We start from the raw sequence: 13463 nt of genomic DNA, 5'->3' as shown, positions 1-13463 counted from the left end.
GGGACACAGCCACTCACACACACACACAGGTCCCAGCTGAGACAGCTGGACCTTCCTGTCCTCCTGTCCATCGCTGTCCAAGGTGCTGAACCGACACCACCAGACCACAGGGTCCTCCACTGCTTCTCAGTTCTCCGCTTCATTCAGTCAAACGTCCGCTGCTGATCCTTGTACCGCAGACGTAGAGGCACTCTTTTCCTGTTTTAATTCTAAATGCCTGTCCATCTTAGACTCTGGGGCTCCGGTGAAAACTAGGCATCCAAAACCTAGTCTGTGAGCCGTGGCTGAATGACGTCACACGCGCAGCCAGGCGTGAAAGTAGAAGAGCAGAGAGAAAGTGGAAAAAGGACATGTTACAGGTGTCTTTTCAAATTTTAAAGGACAGCTGGCGCAACTATCAGAAAACTGTACAAAAAGAAAGAACTAAATATTTCTCCATTATTGCTTTCATCTGTGACACTCCCCGTGTTCTGTTTAAAACCATCAACAATGTTATCAATGCTCCCAAAACAGCCTGCTTGGAAGCTTCAGATGATGAGACATTTTTGCACTTTTTTATTAGCAAGGTTGCGAGCACCAGAGCCCTCATACTTTATCTAACCCATCAAACCCGATCACTCCCCCTGCTGTATTAGACCAATTTGAGCCTGTTGGTCGGCATCTGCTAAAGAAAACTGTTGGTCATATGAAGCCCTCTGGTTCCCCTAAGGATCTTCTTCCACCCCGTCTCTTTAAAGAGGTTTTTCCAACAGTATCCCTCCAGATGTGCTCAATATTATAAACAGCAGTCTGAGAAATGGTACGGTCCCTGATGGTTTTAAGCATGCTGTGGTGCAGCCTTTAATCAAGAAGCCTGGTCTTGACATTGCAGCTTGTACAGAATGCTGCTGCACGGCTTTAACTGGGACTAAGAAACGAGAGCACATTACTCTGATTTTAAGTCATTGCACTGGCTCCTGATTCGTGTTCGTATTGATTTTAAAATTCTCTTATTTGTTTTAAATCCCTTCATGGTCTTGCCTCTCAGTACATGTCTGACATGCTCCAGCTCTACTGCCCTGCTCGCTGTCTCAGGTCAGCTGACCAGTTTCTCTTGTTCACAATTCACAAATTTACATGCCCTTAAAACGAAAGGATCCTCATTCTGTTCAACAACTCTTAGACTGTGTTGAGGAAATTAAATCCTGACTGTCAGCAAATCTGCTACATTTAAATGACACTAAGACAGAGGTCACACTGTTTGGGCCCAGTGATGCCTCTGCTGCTGTTGTAGATTTGGGTGTCCTGAAAAGTCCACAGTGACAAATCTTGGTGTAAAATTGGAGTCCAATCTGAAACTTGATGCTCAGATCAGTGCAGCTGTCAAAGCGAGCTTTTTTTCAACTGAGACAACTGGCCAAAGCCAAACCGTTCCTTTCTCGGCATCACTTTGAGATTTTAATTCATGCTTTTATTACGAATCGGTTAGATTATTGCAATGCACTTTATTTTGGGCTCAGCCAGGCTTTACTTGGATGACTGCAGCTTGTACAGAATGCTGCTGCACGGCTTTTACTGGGACTAAGAAACGAGAGCACATTACTCTGATTTTAAGTCATTGCACTGGCTCCTGATTCGTTTCTTATTGATTTTAAAATTCTCTTATTTGTTTTTAAATCCCTTCATGGTCTCGCCCCTCAGTACATGTCTGACATGCTCCAGCTCTACTGCCCTGCTCGCTGTCTCAGGTCAGCTGACCAGTTTCTCTTGGTCGTCCCAAAAACGCAGTGAAAACTCAGGGGGGACCATTCCTTCTCTGTCGCGGGTCCTAAACTGTGGAACGAACTGCCTCTGCACCTTAGACAGATGGATTCTTTTATGTGTTTTAAGTCATCACTTAAAACACATCTTTTTACTCTGGCTTTTAACTCTGAGTTGTTGACTTTTATTTGTTTTATTGTTCTTACTCCTGACTGGTGTTTTTATTGTATTGTTTTATATTCCTGTGCTTTATCAAATTAATATTTATTTTATTTCATTTTATTTTATTTTATTAGTCATTTATTCTACACTTGATAGGCTGTGCACAGCACTTTGGCTGACCTTGTTGTTTTTAAAAGTGCTCTATGAATAAAGATGGATTGGATTGAAGACTGAATAAGCTGTAGCATTCCAGAATAGACTGTATTTCAGAATAATAGGCAGAATTCCAGAATAACATTCAGTATTAGTAGATTAGTTGATCAGTAGTGGAGTAGAAAGTACAGATAACAGCTGCAAAGGTGAAGTGACATTTTTAAAAGCTATGATTGCTATTTGCAAAAGTCTGTTTATATACATGTTTAAGTAATAGTAACTGATCCTGTATTTTGTGCTTGTCCTATTGCAGACTCATTCAATAAGGCCAAACATTTGGAAGGAAAATACATCAAAACTGGAGGTGCAGTGACTGGCTCTCTCGCTCTCTCTCGCTCTCTCTCTGACATTTGGTTTACGCAGGTAGGAAAAACTCAATGTCCATTCTTAAACCTGACATCAAAATGATTTTATTTTGTCCATGTTCAGGCAGACAACCAGACAAACCTTTTCCCTGCTGTCTCTCCTGTGCTGGTAAAAAACCATTTGCCCACCCAGGTGCATTCTGGTCTACCTGTGTCTAGTGCTTCCCTAAATAACCTTGGTGCCCCCTAGTGACGCTAAATAACAACAATACTATAAACTATACCTCTCAAGGTTCCATTTTGGGCAGAATAATGCCCTGACGTTTGGACAACAACCACATTAAAAGCACCTGTACACACATCCCGTGGATCAGGCTGGAAACGGCCAGGATGCAGTGATGTCACGTTCATTTGGGATCTCCTAGTGGCAGCAGTGGTGACACCCATGTGACACATTTACAGGAAATTACTTTTAAGTGTGTCTCTTTGTGTCTGATTAAATCTGTGTCTCTGGCCCTCCCTGTTATGTTTGTGATTAAAGAGGAGCCAAATGCAGCATAGTGCTAATCCAACAAAAGGAGAGCTTTATTTTAAAAGGTCAAAAACACCAAGTCAGGACTCGACTACATAAGAGGCTGGGAGCAAAACCTCAGAATGAATTCCAAAGGAAAAACCCAAAGTACAAAATGAAACCAAGGAAAAACACTAACCAAACCAAAATAAATCCAAAGAGAGGAACAGGAGGACGAACTGACAGGGAGGACATGACGGCAGGCAGCACAACACACAGGTACAAAGAACAATGATCCAAAGAGGACAAAGGGAGCACAGGACTTAAGAAGAGGAGGGAAACCGAGATACAGGTGGAAAAAAATTAGGGAGGAGCAGGTAATCACAGAGGCGGGAAACAGAAGGAAGGTAAGGAAGAGACACATACAAAAGAGGTCAGGGCAGGAAGGATAATAATACAATCAGGAAATAAGAATAACAAAAGGCAGGCAAGAAAAACCACAAACAGAGAACAGAAGTGACATCCACAACAGTCCCAGGTTAAAAGCTGTGATGAAGCACTAATATTGTCCCAAACACAGCAGAACTTCATGGAATTTAATGGCATTTATTTGTCAAGGACAGCAGACTGTCTCTTATCACTATTATGCAATTTGCCCATTGTGGGACTAATAAAGGTTTCTTAATCTTAATAACCATTGATATGAAAAATATGTTGATGCTGTACATAAAGGCCTCCAATGAAAAATATGATGGTATGTGAAGCAGCTTTGAAGGAGTCAGATTCTCTTAAATTAAGCCCTTTTTGTCAGCACAACAATGTCATTATCATCTTTTTCTAACCTGATAGCAAACAGTTGTTTATTTACACAGCCAGCTGTTTTGGAACATCATTCATTTGGAGCTGTGTCTCTGTCCACCTGGTGAACGTAAGCCCAATATTCACTCTCCTTTGGCTCTATGGTTTTTTTGGTTTCTACATCTGCCTCTCTAGCTGCCAAATGTTCCATATGTTCACCCGGCAGTTGCCAATGCTGTCTGTCAGCTCCTGCTGTTTGCTGCTGAGTAGGTAAAGGAGGGAGTTTAGAGCCAAGTCTCTGAAAGCAGCCGCCTCCTGTGGTTCAACATAACATGGTGAAATCAGCAAGAGTAAATCAAAACTGTAAAGTCGTACACTGTTATTTTAAAAAATGTCTACCACAGCTGCTTGATGTGCGCGACCATTAGGTAAAAAATAAACTTAGCCTGTCGAACTTTGAAAATTGTTTCATGATGTTCAGTCAGATAACTGATCCGCACATAAATAGTAGTGTTTTAATGGTACACTCCTATATAAACAGAACAAAACAGATGATATACATTTACAGCCAGGTACTGTGACAGTATTGTTACATCACTTTATACATTTATTCATTCATTCATTCATTCATTCATATTATTACAAGATTTACAGAAATCATGAATCACGAGGGATGGTGTAGTCAGCCATGTTGGGAAGACCAGAAAGCACACAGCAGCTCAGACCGCTCCGGCCGACGTCCATGTCACAGGCCTGAGACCACTCATTCGTCTCACTGTCATAGTACTCAACATTAGAGGTGGTGTTGAAGCCATTGAAGCCCCCGACAACAAAGAGCCGGTCCTCAACTACTTCGATGCCAAAGTTGTGGCGGGGGGTCATCATGGAGGACACGTTGCGCCAGGTGTTGGTTTGAGGGTTGTAGACCTCAGCAGTCTGCAGATAGCCTGTTACATTGAGGCCACCAACCTTTGGAGTCAAAGATGAGAAGAAGATGCATCACTTATCAATTCAATTGTCACATAAAAAACTAGCTGCTTTAAAGCGCTGATGAAAGCTGGTCACACATTTCTTTCATGCACTTACTGCATAAACATGGTTGTTGTATGCAATGACTCCTACTCCACTGCGCCGGCTGCTCATGGGAGAGATCGGGGTCCACTGGTTGGTCTCTGGGTTGTAGCACTCTGCTGTTTGCAGGAACTCATTCCCGTCATATCCACCACATATGTAGATCTGAATACAAAAAGGGGGGGTGGGGGTGGACAATAAGAAATTGTCATTTTTGTTGGCTCAAACTGGCAGCAGTGTTTTGTAAACAGATCTTTCTGTTCTCTGGTATGTTCCATTGTGTTCCACCCACCCTGCCGTTGAGTGCTGTGCAGCTGGCGTTGCTCCTCTGCTCATGCATGGGTGCAGTTTGAAGCCACTGGTTGGTTTCTGGCTGGTAGAACTCAGCACTGCTGAGATGTGTGTGCCTATCATAGCCTCCCATGGCGTAGATGCACCCGTTCAACACAGTCACGCTCACATCACCGCGGCGATAGTGCATCAGTGCCACCTCTTGCCATGTCTGTGTGCTCAGGTCAAACCTGCGCACACTATTGGTGGCTTTGAACACCTGGTCAAAGCCACCAACACAGTAGACATACCCACCGAGGTAGGCTGCACCATGACAGGCGCGAGGAGGCTCAGAAAGGTTTGTTATGTTCATCCAGTGATTTGCACGGACGTCAAATGCCTCGATTACATTACATACAGGTAGATCCATGATGCTGTTCCAGCCTCCAATGGCCAATAGGATGGCAGAAGGCAGACGAGGCCGACCGAGGATTTGGTCTTTGCATTCGATGACCTCAGAGGCCATGGCCTGGCACCTCAAGTTGTCCGTCACCAGCTTATTGGACAGCACATGACTCTGTATGTACTCTGTAGGGATCATGCTCAGCCTGACCTACAACAATAACAGTCTGTGTCAGAATAAATAAAAATACATAAACAACCATGGTTCCTAATAAAGAACATCACAATAAATACAACAAGTAAAACAATAAAATAATGGTCAGTTATTTGAAATGCTATTAGCAACCTGAACAAAGGAGGTCTTCATTCTCTTTGTTCTACATCGTGGCAGTCAGTCAGATGGACTGAGCCCTCTTTGAAGTCTTATCTTTAATATATTTTTTAATTCCTCTCATTACTCTCCTCCTTTCATCTGTCATAGTATCATTATCAGCTAATTGATTGTCTGAGTTGCATTAACCTGCACACAAAGCTTATGCAAACAGCCAGCATTACATGTATATGCTCCTTATTAGTTTATGTACTTGTACTAATAATAATAAATGATTATGAATGCTTGTGCCAGCGCCCAGCTTTAACAGGAGGTTTAGTAACTTTTGGTTGGTTGTCTTATATTTTCATTTCTTGCTCTTTCATGGGTAGGTTGTAGGGGTGGGACGGTTAAGAAAAAAATTCCAAACCTTTCGGTACACGTGTTTCGGTTCGGGGCGCGTGTTCTGTTTGGTTCTGGACATGCGCATCAAGTAATGCAGGGAGGTGTTTTTACTAGGGATGTCCCGATCAGGTTTTTTGGCCCTCGAGTCCAAGTCTGAGTCATTTGATTTTGAGTATCTGATCCTCAATGCACTCACAGCCGGGCAGTCTCTCTGTAGCTTCACGCAGCAGGTTCAGCTGCAGGCAGAGCAGAGAGACCCACAGCACTCTGGGTCTGACCGTGTGCAAAGCTGGGAAGGTCCCATGCTCACAGAGCGGGATGTAAATAGCATATTTCAATAGCAAAAATAAAATAAACACGGACATCAGTAACTTTAGCTTAACCTAGCGTAGTCATAGAGTTCAGTCTATCCTACTAGCATGTAATGAGCAATGGTGCATGCGTCTATGAGGGGCCGTACAAGACATAATGCAGTCTGACACTCTCACACACACATATTCTCACTCTCACACACATATATTCTCCCTCTCACACACACATATTCTCACTCTCACACACATATATTCTCACTCTCACTCACATATATTCTTCTCTCACATGCATATATTCTTCTCTCACATGCATATATTCTTCTCTCACTCATATATTCTCATCTCACATACATATATGTTCTCACTCTCACTCACATATATTCTTCTCTCATGCACATATATTCTTCTCTCACGCACATATATTCTTCTCTCACGCACATATATTCTTCTCTCATGCTCTCACGCACATATATTCTTCTCTCACTCACATATATTCTTCTCTCACGCACATATATTCTTCTCTCACACACATTTATTCTTCTCTCACACATGTATTCTTCTCTCACACACATATATTCTTCTCTCACACACATATAGTCTTCTCTCAAAACAGGAAGTCCCTCCCTAAGCAGGAAGTCATTCACAAACCAGGAAGTATAAAAAACAGTATGCTTAGGGTGTCCTTTCATGCTATCAGCAGAAACTCAAATGATGCTAGTCAAAATCATCCTGTTTTGTTTCCAAGTGGACTTTTTTATTATTGGAGTAAGTAGCAATGAAAATGACATTATATATTTTGTTAATAATGTCTTAGAATGTATTGAACAAATACAAATTGCATCTACAGAGCCTTTTGTTCAGGAAAGACTGCACAGGGATCTCCATGATCACACTCAGACCTTATCTGGATTTTTGTCCATATCAAGATTTGTTGAAGATGTAAGAAACAGAGAAGTAGTCAATACATTACAATTCTTGCATAGATGTCTTCATTTTTTGCTGACTACTTATGAAACCAGACAAAGAACCAGGTTGGAGAACAGCTATGAATTATTGCCACCATCTATCAGGACTGGATATCAAGGCAGACCTCAATACAGTATTTCGGCTGAGCAAATCTCCCATTTAATGTCCCTTGGAATGAACTGGCAAAACATTGCAACATGCGTAGGGGTAAGCAGCCGGACTCTCTACAGACATAGACAGCTGCTTGGCATTCCACCAATGTCATATACAACGCTGTCAAATGAAAACCTGAACAGAGTAGTTGGTGAAATTCTTCAGCATACCACAAATGCAGGTGAACGATATGTGCATGGGAGCTTGAGGTCACGTGGGATACATATTCAAAGGTGGCGGGTCCGCCAAAGTCTGCAGGAAATTGACCCCATTGGACGGTCCTTCAGAAGGCGACATGCAATACGTCGACGGATTTACAGTGTTTCATCTCCCAATCAATTATGGTGAGCAAATTCATAAAAGAATAAATTTGAATTAACATAACATGTATTCACTATTTTAAACCTGCAGCTAATTATCATGTAGTAGTAGTTGTAGTATAATGTAGTGTTTGGCATTGTATTACAAGTATTCATAGTTTACACCGATTTCAACTTCTCTTGTAGGCACATAGATGGCAACCACAAACTTGTCAGATGGAGGATGGTGTTGCAATATTTACTTACTTTTAACCTCAGTAAATTCAGTTTGGTCCAATACTGTCTGAAACTACACAACAAACTACAGCTAGAGAGATATGATGGCACCTAATTATGGAAACCAAAGAACAGAAGAATGTAAAGTACAAACTTAACCGGTACTAACATTTTGAAGTGCAGGCCTGTCCACTTTAAACTATGCCAAAGCCATGGGTGTTACCCAATGCAAAGTCCATATTTTCCTGAAAGTCATCATAGGAAGTGTGCAGTGGCAACTTCAAACAGTTGATGCAGGTATTTGCAATGGGAAGTTTAGAGGGGTTTCCTCCATCATGCTCTTGGTGAAGAAATTCAATTGAAGGCTGCGGAGAGAAGCCAATTGGTGAAACAGCACTGGCTCCAGTGGCAAAGGCAAGAATTGTCTCCAGCTTCTGTGTTCCTTCTTGATCTGGACAAAAAAGTATTACATCAGAAAATACAACAAAACAATGACAATATGGTGAATTATTACCAAGTGAAAAAACAGCTCTAGCAGCACTTAAGTCACCTAACCTTCTGCATCTGCAAGGTAGTCGCTCCAAAAAGGAACGACCATTTCTTCAGCTTGCCTTCTATTGCTGCCAACAGGAGATAGACGTATGGTAAAAAGGCTGTCAATGAGGTCAGCTGTGAGGGTTGTGGGAGACCAACATAGAAGGGGCCGAAAGCTCTCCGGGTGGGTTTGAATTTTGTCCAGCACCCCAAGGCTTCCCAGTCCATCCCGAAATCTGTAAAATATAATCACTAGTAACTGCATTGTCAAGTTTCCCAGCAAAAACAGCAGTTGTCAACTAGCTTCCTCATTCTTCTCTCCCTCACTCCTCAAAGAAGGTCAGCAACAAAACCTCCCTAAATTGCAGTCATACAGTTAAAGGTTAATTAGAAAGGGTTTCACAAAAAAAGATAAAATGTACCTCTCAAAAGGACCACGGACTCTGTGTATCACTTGAAACATTAGGATGTCTTCTGCAAGCAGATATTTGTCTTCCAAACTCCGCAACTGTCTCAAGCAGCCCGCATTGGCCAAATACTCCTCAAGTGGTGCTGTTGTTGCTAGGAGGTCTTCAAAAGTTTCACACTCCATGACCTTTCAAGACACACATGCATACAAAAAATTGTTGTATAAAATAGGCACACATATTATACAGCACAACATAAACTAAAAGTGAGATACCCTTTTAATTTTTTCATGCAGGTCACTATCAGCAACATCTTCCAAAACTGGTTTAGCCATTTCCGGGCCCTCAACAATTCAAGAGAAGAGAGTTGGGGAAAGAAAAAGTGCAGGAGGACCGCCGTGAACAAGGCTTACAGCAATGGCCCTGCCTGCAACTAAGTACCTGTCCTCCCTCATGGCTAGAGAAAAGAAATTACACATAAGTAATAGTGTATTCAAGCATTCAATGACAAAAACCTATTTCATAGTACCAAAATGTAAGCACAAATTGTGGTTATTATGTGAATCTCATCAATGATATGCTACAATCTATACATACCGTTACTGTCAAAAGCCAAGTTCATTTTCCCTTCTTCTCCCTCAAACATTTGAGACTTGGACAAAGCATCCATTAGAAGTCTTAGAAATTCTCTCCTTGGTCCACCTAAGTCCACAGCCTCTTCTGCTACTCCCATGTCATGAGAAAATCTGACAGAAATGGTGTGACATGGATTGTATGTCCCTCGTTTAAAACCTCTAATAGCTCCATCCAGCACTGATGACCGGTTAATGTTAAACTTGCATTTCTTCTGATGGTTAATTTGAGTTGCAAGGTCTTGCAAAATATCTCTCACTGGCACAGAACATCCTGTGGTCCTTCTGAAATAAACAAGAATAAATACATAGAGTTTGTTATTTGAGGTGCTTGCAGTCTTTTTAATACAGTGTGACAGTATCACTCAGCTGCCTCTGCACACAATAGGTTCAAATAATACAAGAGGGGGTACATTTAATGGGGACCTGACACAGTAAGATAAACAGTCAATAATGGAGTATATATTTTTCAATGAATAAATTAAATTCATACAAATTAAAAATCTATTTTGTAATCATATATTCATAGCTCATTCAATTCAGAATTCTGACTTTAAATTCTGACAATTTAGACAATTTCTTTCCCCAAAATCCTTAATCTAAACTCAGATTTCTGATTTTTGAGATTTATCCTGCTCCTGCAAAGTCTGAGGGAGAAATCCAATAAATATGCTGTTTAAAGTTCAACAAATGAGGCACATAAATAGGCCTCCTGCTCTACTGAATCACCTCCATCTCTACCACTTCTTCAGCCTGTCTCCTCTGACTGGATGCAGAACAGAGGAGATAACTGATTTGTGGATTCCTGGCTTTGAAGAAAGGATTGATACACGAGGGAATTCTGATTATCAGAGGCAGCACCATGGAGGTGGTCACGCTGCAGAGGGCTTCTCTCTTCAGCGTCATGGTAAAGATGATATGAAATATGATTGATGACAGCTGGAGCAACAACAGTGAGAGGTAGAGTCCTATGGTGCATCTGGCTCGGTGGTTGTTGGACTTCAACATTGTGTTCACGCTGAGTGCAGCCCGATACACACACACATAGCAGTAGCAGATGGCCAGCATGCAAAGACACATTATTACAGACAGGGGTCCAAACAGCAGCAGGTCCTCCTTTGTGGCGAGTGGGAGGCGGCCTCACACACGAGACCACTGGTTGGCTGCTGGGAGTCAAACTTCATCTGGCTGAGCACCAAGCCAGACCATAAGCGCTCATGGTCCCGCTCAGCAGCCAAGTCTCACTGATGCTCATGTAGATGTTGTGAGTGTTGACCAATCTGAGGTAGTGAATGTGTAACGGGTACCGTAGCAACGGCACCGGGCTGCCAGATAAACTCCTGAAATTCAGGAAAGAAATGATGAGGCAGGGCGACAGCGTGTCAGTTCACAGTGCGTTCTCTGCAGTCATTTATTTGGACATTTCCTTCAGAAAATACTTATAACAATAACTCTTATTGTTCAGACTCATTATGTCCAATGTATGTGCAATATTGAATGTCCGTTCAACATGAATCAATCATAAATCAACATCAATACATTTCAGTCCATCTCAAAATAAAATACATTTCCAAAAATGTCTTTTCTTGCTCTTTATACTCAAAATGTATGGACTATTGTAATATTAAGCTATTCAAAATGTTTTTACAAACTTCTACTAACAGTCTTTAATATAAACTGTCCTTCGATGAGCATAACTCATTCACTGTAATCACCATACTGCAAAGACCCATCAAACCAAGGTTAACAACTCTTTACTTAACTCTGTCTTACTCATATTCAATCCTAAACATTTTATTCACAACTCATTTGGCGAAACAACTCATAACCAAGTGGGAGCAAACTTATACGGAGCTCACTTGCACACACTGCGCGGAGGGATATGTGTGTGCCAAGCTAACAAAGTATCTCAGGCTCAGCCTGCTCGTCACGGAGCACAGCAACTAATTAAACCCATGTTTCTACAGAGCTATTTGGCCAACATAACTCACTCAACTCTTAAACACATTTTCACATCGTGTTATCCTTATTCTGTGTCATTTTACACATCACTAACCTGAAATTCAGGAAAGAAATGATGAGGCAGGGCGACAGCGCGTCAGTTCACAGTGCGCCCTCTGCAGTAATGAGGAAAATCCACCTGTAGCGCAGAGAAACCCAGCACTCGACGCTGCCCCCTGCTGTTCTGGAGTGGTTATTACATACCCATTTTTTTAAAGGAAAACCCTTACAAAACACACACTTTACGTTTCTCAAGTATATACCTATTCCAAAAACAAACAATACATTACAAACGTGTTATTCCCAAAACACAAATGTGACACTTTTGTGGCCGTCACAAATGCCATGGCAGATAAAATCACAGTCATTTACTTTTTGTAGGACCGTGTAAGGGCCAGTGTAACAAGCCTGCAGAACTGACCCTGGATACATGCTTGTACATAAAGTCTGCACTATATGCTTGAAAGGGAGTGGAAGGAAGTAGAACTGATCTGACACCACCCGTCTCCATCATTCATAGAACATAACCTGTAGCTGCTTCCTGTCATACTGTAAGCACATACATAACAACAGCACAGGATGAATCTATGCATAGAAACAGAGAATCACACAATATACTATAATCATCCATAATTTAATATAACTGATTATTAGTATTAACCCTTTGACTCCACATACAGACACACAGACTCTTCCTGGTGCTTCTCACCATCAGGACTTTAAAGTTGCCATAACCTCTCAGACTGTTAGACTTCTCTCTCAGAGTGAAGAGTTTCTGGATGGTACCAGGTAAGAAGTTATTATATGCTTTAAACAGGATCTGTGCTGTGCAGAATGTAGCAAGAAGGACCTAATACTGACCCCTGGTGGACAGCACAAGCAATGCTAAGACACCTAGAAGCAAACTGCCATCTGCACATATTGTACTCTGTCAGTTAAACCACTTTGACCCAGTTCCAGGCAGATTTCTTTATTGTGCAGCTCATTTGAGATTTCTTCTGCTGCATCAGTTGCTGCCATTGAGGTTGATCTTTTCAGTCTAAATCCATGTTGGCTTTCATTTAATAACTGATGTTCTTCAATAAATGTTTCTAAGCGATCATTAAACAGTGTTTCAAGGACTTTAGAGAAGTGAGGCAGCAGTGAGGCTGGTCTGTAGTGTGTGAAGTTGTTAGGAATAAAACCCAAAATATCAGCTGTTCATCACTCAAGTGCTTTTATTCCTGCAGGAAGGAGCAGGTCCTGTTTTTATCTGATGTCTTGATGTGTGGCTCACCTGAACATCTGATAAGAGACTAAAACTATCAGGAGGACGCTGCCAAACCACCACAGACAGTCAGTCCTGCAACAACAAGTGTTTGTCCTCACAAGTGTGTGAACTGCAGGAGAAGCACGCTCGTGATAAGCACTGCAAAACATGCCCCATGATCTGCATGAGCCTCTGACTTCTGTGACCGGGCCAGTGGTTTGCACTTTTGTCCACTAGGTGGAGCCACATGCTCAGACAGGCTCAGGTCTGCCTCCTTTCCCATCCACACAGCATGCTTTAAAAACATATGTATGTGTATAAATATGTATGAGTAGTAGTTTATAACACAACATGTGTGGGTGTGTGATGACACAGTTTTCAGTCTGGTTAGTAAAAAGTCATTAATAAGTCCAATTAGTCCAAACCCTCATCTCTCCTGTTCTCCAGCCTTCCTCACCACCACACACACACACACAACAAACTGTGG

The 13463-nt window shown here is 41.8% G+C and overlaps 1 long non-coding RNA gene across 1 annotated transcript; it reads right to left on the bottom strand.

Moving 5' to 3' along the window:
* Window positions 1–8742: 8742 nt before the first annotated feature.
* LOC114429831 (uncharacterized) lies at window positions 8743–9434 on the bottom strand. Its single transcript, XR_003669950.1, has 3 exons — window positions 9370–9434; window positions 9110–9282; window positions 8743–8923 (listed from the first exon to the last, which is right to left on the bottom strand). It is a non-coding gene; the product is annotated as an uncharacterized LOC114429831 (long non-coding RNA).
* Window positions 9435–13463: the final 4029 nt, after the last annotated feature.

This window comes from Parambassis ranga, unplaced genomic scaffold (genome assembly GCF_900634625.1).
Source record: "Parambassis ranga unplaced genomic scaffold, fParRan2.1 scaffold_21_arrow_ctg1, whole genome shotgun sequence".
Lineage (NCBI taxonomy): Eukaryota > Metazoa > Chordata > Actinopteri > Ambassidae > Parambassis > Parambassis ranga.
Note: the sequence above shows the minus strand (reverse complement) of the source record. Positions and strands in the feature narration are given on the sequence as shown.